Raw genomic sequence first — 7210 nt, 5'->3', positions numbered from 1 at the left:
AACAAAGCAGGAGGCCTCACACTGCCAGATCTCAAAACCTACTATACAGCCACAGTAGTCAAAACTGCCTGGTATTGGTATAATGACAGACACATAGACCAATGGAATAGGATTGAGAACCCGGAAATGGTTCCACTGATCTATGGTCAGCTGATATTTGACAAAGGGCCAAAATCTATTAAATGGGGAAGAGATTAAATGGTGCTGGCAGAACTGGAGATCCATTTGCAGAAAAATGAAACAAGAGCTGTACCTCACACCATGCACAAAAACTAACTCCAGATGGATCAAAGACTTAAATGTTAAACCTAAAACTATAAAGTTCCTCAAGCAAAAACTAGGGACAAATTTAGGGACCCTAATATATGGCATAGGCGCTCTGGTAGCGTAATGCCTAAGGCATTTGACTGCTAACCAGAAGGCTGGCGGTTCAAACCCACCAGCCACTCCTCAGAAGGAAGATGAGGCAATCTACTTCTGTAGTGATACTTCCTTGGAAACCCAAGGAGGGGTCACTATGAGTTGGGGACTCTACAGCACATAACAACAACAACAACAATATATGGCATAAATAGACTATCATGCATAACCCAAAATGCACAAATGGCAGAAGAGAAACTAGATGAATGGGACCTTCTCAAAATTAAATTTTTATGTGCTTCCAAAGACTTCTCCAAAAGAGTCAAAAGAGAACATATAGATTGGGAAAAAATATTTGACAATAACATATTTGACAAGGGACTTATCTCTAGAATTTATGGAAAACTCCAACATGTCAACAGCAAAAAGACAAATAATCCAATTTAAAAAAATGGGCAGAAGACATGAATAGACACTTCATGAAAGAGGATATTCAGGTGGCCAACAAACATATGATGAAATGCTTATAATCATTAGCCATTAGAGAGATGCAAATCAAAACAACAATGAGATACCATCTTGCTCCAGCACTGTAGCAAAGTTCAACAAGACAGAAAATAACAAATGTTGGTGAGGATGTAGAGAGATGGGGACTCTCATACACTGCTGGTGGGACTGTCAAATGACACAACCACTGTGGAAAGCAGTATGGCAATTCCTTAAAAAGTTGGAATTAGAAATACCATTTGATCTAGCCATTCCATTACTAGGTATATATCCTAAAGAAGTGAGAGTCAGGACAAGAACAGATATATTCACATCCATGTTCATCGCAGCACTATTTACAGTAGCCAAAAGATGGAAACAGTCCCCATCAACAGAAGAATGGATAACCAAACTATGGTACATACACAATAGAATAGTATGCAGCCCTAAAGAAAAACGTAGAATCAGCAAAACACTGCATAACTTGGAGGACATTATGCTGAGTGAAATAAGTCAATAGCAGAAGGACAAATATTGTATTAGTCCATTATTGTAAAAGTCAAGAAAAGGTTTGTATATGGAAGGAAATTTTTTTGTTGGTTACCAGGGGTGGGAGGGGAGGGGAGGGAACACTGTTAGATAGGTAGAGACAAATATTGATTTAGGTGAAGAGAAGGGCAATGTACCAAATGTGAGTGATCAACACGGTGACATTGAGGAAGAGAAAGACGTAGAGAGGTGCATGGGAGGTACAGACAACAAAGATGAACCCTTTTGCACATACAGTACTGTGCTGTCAGTGAAGGCAAGCATGGATATACAGGTGGAGAGATGAGGGGACAGGCTGAACTATTAGGTGTGTCTATGCAGGAGGGAGGGTGCCCAAGACCATGTATAGGGTTGGCAGACAATGTGTCTACAAGCTTATTTGTATTTCTGTAAGAATTCCCAGGTATATGGTAGAGTTGACAAGGGGTAAGGTTGTAGTCACTTCTTGGGCACGGTTAGCTACCCACAGGGAGTGAATAGTTGGACCTGTGGGCTTGGGACCATAGTCGTAGGGGACATCAAGCTCAACTGGCATAACATACTACCCAAAACATTGTTCCATATCCTACTTTGGCGAGTAGCGACTGGGATCTTAAAAGCTTGCAAGCGGCCATCTATATGCAACAATGAGTCTCTCCTCGTCCAGCACAAAGAAGAATGAAGAAAACCAAAGACACATGGAAACAATTAGTCCAAGTGACTGGTACACCATGTGATCCTCAGCCTATATAACTATGAGACCAGAAGAACTTGATGGTGCCCAGTTACCACTGTCAATCACTCGGAGGGGGATCTCTGTAGGAGATCCTGGATAAAGTGGGAGAACACTGTGGAGCAAAGCTCAAAATCACTTAAAAAAAAAAAAAGTCCAGGTTTGCTGGTCTGATAGAGCCTGATGGTCCCTGAGACTGTGGCCCCTAGCTGCCCTTCAGGTCTGGAATTGAACCCACTCCTGTGGCTTCCAGCCAAACAGAAGACAGGCATATGAGCTGAACATTTACAATAGGTAGATACATGCCTTGAAGAGAATAATCATGGGAGAATAGAAGAGCTGTGTATGCACAGGGAGACAGCTCAGGGAGCAGGAGTGCATGGAGGGAAGGACACAGGGAAGAGGTAACTATAGTGAGGAAGCGGGAGGAGAGCTGTTGCATTGTGGTAAATTGCAGTCAATGTCATGAGATGAAGTGTATGTGGACTGCTGTATGGGAAGTGAATTTGCTCTGTAAACTTTCACCCAAATCACAATAAAAATTAAAAAATAAAACTGATATTCCAAAAACTCTGGTTTAAAGCACCATTAGCACTATCAGTGATTCACATGTGTTTTGGGAATGGAGAACACCACCGCCTCGGAGCAGTTCTGCCTATTAGAGCATCTTGTCTGTTGCCGAGTGAAGACAGGGCTGGCCCAGTTCTTAGTTTACCACACTGCTTGGCTGCCATCATGTGGAACGCTTCATACTGAGCCAAAATGTGTCTCACACTCATCTTGTGAAGCCAGGCATGTATAGCCTGAAGCCGTCAGATATCACCAGCCTCCCAGACCAACCACAACAGAGAAAAACATTGGGTTACATTAGTTGGTTGCCTCGAGACCATGTGATGGTGTTGATAAGTGGATGGAGCCAGTGTAGACAGATGCTGTAGCATCAGAGAAAGCTCAGCCAAGTGTTTAGGAAGTGGTTTGTGGAGCCCAATTCCACAAGGTTGATGTGAACATTAAAGAGGTTGCAGAAGACAGGGACTAGAACAGTGCCTGGTGTGGCAAGTGCTGTTGTTTTTCCCAAACCACTCTGCTCAAATTTTCCTTTTTAATTTTTGTCCTCCATAATGGGAGGAAACGCTTCTGGTTGAGTTTTGTTACAACTAAGCATTTGGCACTCCACCACAGCCAGCCATGTGTTCCTCCACCACAGCCAACCATGTGATAGATACTCCACCACAGCCAACCATGTGATAGATACTCCGCCACAGCCAACCATGTGTTCCTCCACCACAGCCAACCATGTGATAGATACTCCGCCACAGCCAACCATGTGGTACTCCAGCCCAGGCAGCCATTTCATAGTCCACCGCAACCAGCCATGTGATACTCCAACATGGCCAGCCATTTGGTACTCCACCACAACTAACCATTTTTTTCAACTTTGCTTTTGGAAACTGTTCTGTGGTCACAGGATTTTAGTGTGGGCTGGGCCTTGAAGAGTGTTACATGTGCAGAAACCTCAGGCCAACGATGACTGGTTTTAAGGTCAGCTAGAATGTAGAGCTGTAGTGCTCATCATACTATCCAGGGACATGGGGCCTTTGATGTTAGTATTGTCTCCATCTTAGTCACTAGGGTTGCCATAACAGAAATACCACTTTAAAGAACAGCCTCACAGTGCTGGAGGCTAGGAGTCCAAATCAGGGTCCAGGCCATGTTGGTTCCTTCCTCATAGGTCACCCTGGCCGTTCTTGCTCCCTTGGCTTGTCGGTGATGCTCACGTGGCTCTGTCTTCTGTGCGTGACAAGTATCTCTGTGCCAAGTCTGCTGTTTATCACTCAGAAGTTACTAGATTTGGAACCCACCCTATACTGGCATTACCTTGTCAAGATAAAACCCTATCTACAGACAGAGCTACATCCACAGGCACAGGGGCTGGGAGCCCAGCACACAGTTTGGGGCCACAATTCAATCCGTAACAGCCCCTCACCTACTGAGAGTTGGGTTCGGGGCTCCCCTCTGCCACTGGAGGGTCAAAGTGTCTGCCTGTGTGGGTGTGTGTATTAGCTTCCTAGGCTGCCAGAATAAAGTAACACACACCAAGGGGCTTAAAACAACAGAAGTGGATGAGCTCACAGTTCTGGAGGCCAGCAGTCCAAATTCCAGGCTGTGTTCTCCCCAGAGGCTCTAGGGGAAGACCCTCTCTTGTCCATTCCAGCCTCTGGTGGCCCGAGGCCATCCTCGGTTTGCAGCTCACCTTCAGATGTCCATCCTTCCTCCTGTGTGTCTCTCTGTCTCTCTTCTCCTCTTTTTATAAAGATATCAGTCACATGGGATTAGGGCCACCCTCCTGTGTGACTTCGTGTCAACTCAACTGACATCTTCAAAGACCCCAATTCCAAACAAGGTGACATTCGGGGTTAGGACTTGAGGACAGTTTTGGGGGGACACGCATCCACCCATGACAAGGGCTGTAAGTAGATCTGCCTTCTCTGTGGGGAGGAGGGCAGCAGAGCCTACGTGGGCTACCAAGTCTCAGCCTGGCTGATGAATAGGCATGTTCGTGGGAGAAGACCTCCCAGCATCCCTCCCTCCAGCAACAGGCGCTGCATGTCTATGCTGGGGGAGGGGTTGGAACTGTGCCAAGGATGGGCAGGGATGGTGGAAGGATTCATTGGTCTTTGCAGGTGGTGGACATCAGCAAATTGTGTCCATCAATGGCAGTCACACTGCACCTTCAGCTTGTATGTGCTTGTATTTGCCGTTGACAAAGCAGTCTCCAACAACTTTGTGTAAATGCCAGGGTCATAACTAATAGCTAGGTTACCCTTTGGGTGACATAAATTAAACTCTCATATGGTGGCCAGAGTCAGCAGACCGCGTGGGACCCACCAAACCGTCGTTGATAGCAGTTTTGTCTGATTATTCACTGTGTAACCGCAGCATTTAGAACAGTGCCTAGCATTTAGCAGGTATTCAGTGAAGACTGGAATGAATGAGTGGCTGAACAGATAAACTTGTCACAAGTGCACTAAGCAGACTTCTGAAGAAAAGAATCAGGTTGGAAGGACAAGGCCAGGTTTCTAGAAACATGATAGGTTTTTATGCAAGCAATTTTATTCAAATAGATAATTTTATGATCAGTTTAATTATACCAGGTCACAAGGCTGTAACTCCCAGATCTTTGCATTCCTGGGTTGACGTTTGGAATGTTGAGTACCAGTCCCTCTCTCCACACTGGCAAATCCTGAGGGAAGAGACAGGGACCTCAGCTGGCTCCTCCAGACATTGTACTGGCCCTGTCCCTCCCTTCTTCTCTAAGTCTTAGTAGGATGGGCCCAGTGAAAACCAACAAATAACACCAAAAGGCCTCCTTTGTGCCCAGCAGTTAAAGGCGTGGGGACAAGTTTGTCTTCGTTTTTGCCTTTCTTCGTGTCTGGTTTCTGTCACATCAACAGCATTGATGGTTGAGCGAATCTGGGAGGACGGTACATCCATGGAGAAGAGCGTTCCTGGCTGAGTAAGAACATCATGGCTGAGGGAGAGAGGGTTAAACAACACGTGCTGGGAGCATCCAGGATCCTCCTTAATCTTTATTTTTCGAATTGTTGCTGTTGTCGCATTCCCAAGGGGAAGGAAGGAGAAAAGACTGTCCGTTATCATTGTGCTGGGGATTTTTGGAACTCTAAAGAGCCCCAGGAATAAATTGGCCTTGGAAAAAAACAGATCCTTGGCAAGAGTCCCTTGCCTCTTAAGATGAGCCTACATCCTCCATTGTATACACTTAATTATACAAAATAACTCCTTTAAAATTTTCTGGATTTAATTGGAGCCATGGAGTGGCCAGAGCTCTTCTTTAAGCTAAGTGAGCTGCGTGGGGAAAGCTGTTCCTGCTGAAATACTTAACAAACAGATGCCCCACAAACGTGAGGCAGCTTTGGAATGTGGACTCATTTCTATGGATTATAACAGAAAGACTCTAGGATCTGTTTACTAGTAGCCTTTGTGTGCTTGAAATTTGTTTTCTTAGACAGATATCTACATGTTATATACCTGTCTTAGGTTCCCTGGTGCTGCTGTAACAAACATAGCATAAGGGGATGTTAACAAACAAGAATGTATCTTCTCTTGCAGTTTAGGAGGCTCGAAGTCGGAATTCAGAGTGCTCCTCGACCTTGGGCTTCAGCTCTGCCTCTTTTTCCAGGCCCACAGGAGCTAGAGGTGTCTCCTAACTCAGGCAGCTGCTGGCTGCTGAGGCTGGTGAACCCAAGGTCAGCAGATAAAATGGCACATCCCCAAGATCAGAAGGCAGCATAGCAGGCCACGAGTTCAAGTCCAGAAACAATCCCAGGATCAGCAGGCAACAAGCAGGCCACTGGTTATGAAGACTCAGCCAAAAGCAGGATCCAAATGTGCCAAAAGCGAGAGACCTTTCCCAAAACTTGCCCATAAAAACTAGAAGCAGGCTACACTCCGAAGGGAACTAATTAGCTGCTCACGGCAGATTGCACCATGGAGGTGTTTCCAGTCTCACCGTGGAGAGTAGCTATGTCCAGCTGCCCAGCCTCAAAACCATGGTCCAGCCAAGGTGACACACAGCCTTAGCTACCACAGTACCCTATCCTTATTGTTTTGTAACTGGGAAAGAAATGGAAACATTGTTTTCAGGCAGTTGATGTTCTCAATGTTTATGAAACATTACTCCCTTACAAATTCCTGAAGTCTACAGTATTTTATTAAAATCATGTAAAATATCAGTTCAGAAAATGATGGTTTTTAAAACAAATGTTATGAACTATGAAAAGCTTATCTACAAATATGTCCAAGGCTACCTGTTGGGGGGGGGGGTGGCTGAGACAGGTCACAGGCAAACGTGAGAAGAGGTATTTTGCATGGAAGCTTGTCTCTTGGTGGGATGGAGGAACCAGCCCAGGAAGCTCTGGGATTCTGTAAGACTCCTACAAAAATGGTGTTTGTCTGGTCTTAGTACAAAGGGGGACACAGGAACAATGATAGGTCATTGTGATCTTGTGGCAGACAAGGGAGGTTTCATTGGGAACACCATGAATGGGAAGGTAAGACGGAGGTGAAGAGTCATAGGATGAA

General features: G+C 45.2%; 1 protein-coding gene across 1 annotated transcript in view; it reads left to right on the top strand.

Moving 5' to 3' along the window:
- CNTNAP2 (contactin associated protein 2) overlaps positions 1 to 7210 on the top strand; it is a gene marked incomplete at its 5' end in the record, with an annotated part of 1317366 nt that overhangs the window by 1298656 nt on the left and 11500 nt on the right. The window lies entirely within an intron of this gene.

The sequence above is a fragment of the Orycteropus afer genome, unplaced genomic scaffold (assembly GCF_000298275.1).
Source record: "Orycteropus afer afer isolate SDZICR_OR568_19922 unplaced genomic scaffold, OryAfe1.0 scaffold00556, whole genome shotgun sequence".
NCBI classification, from domain to species: Eukaryota; Metazoa; Chordata; class Mammalia; order Tubulidentata; family Orycteropodidae; genus Orycteropus; species Orycteropus afer.
This window is presented reverse-complemented; position numbering and strand designations above follow the sequence as displayed.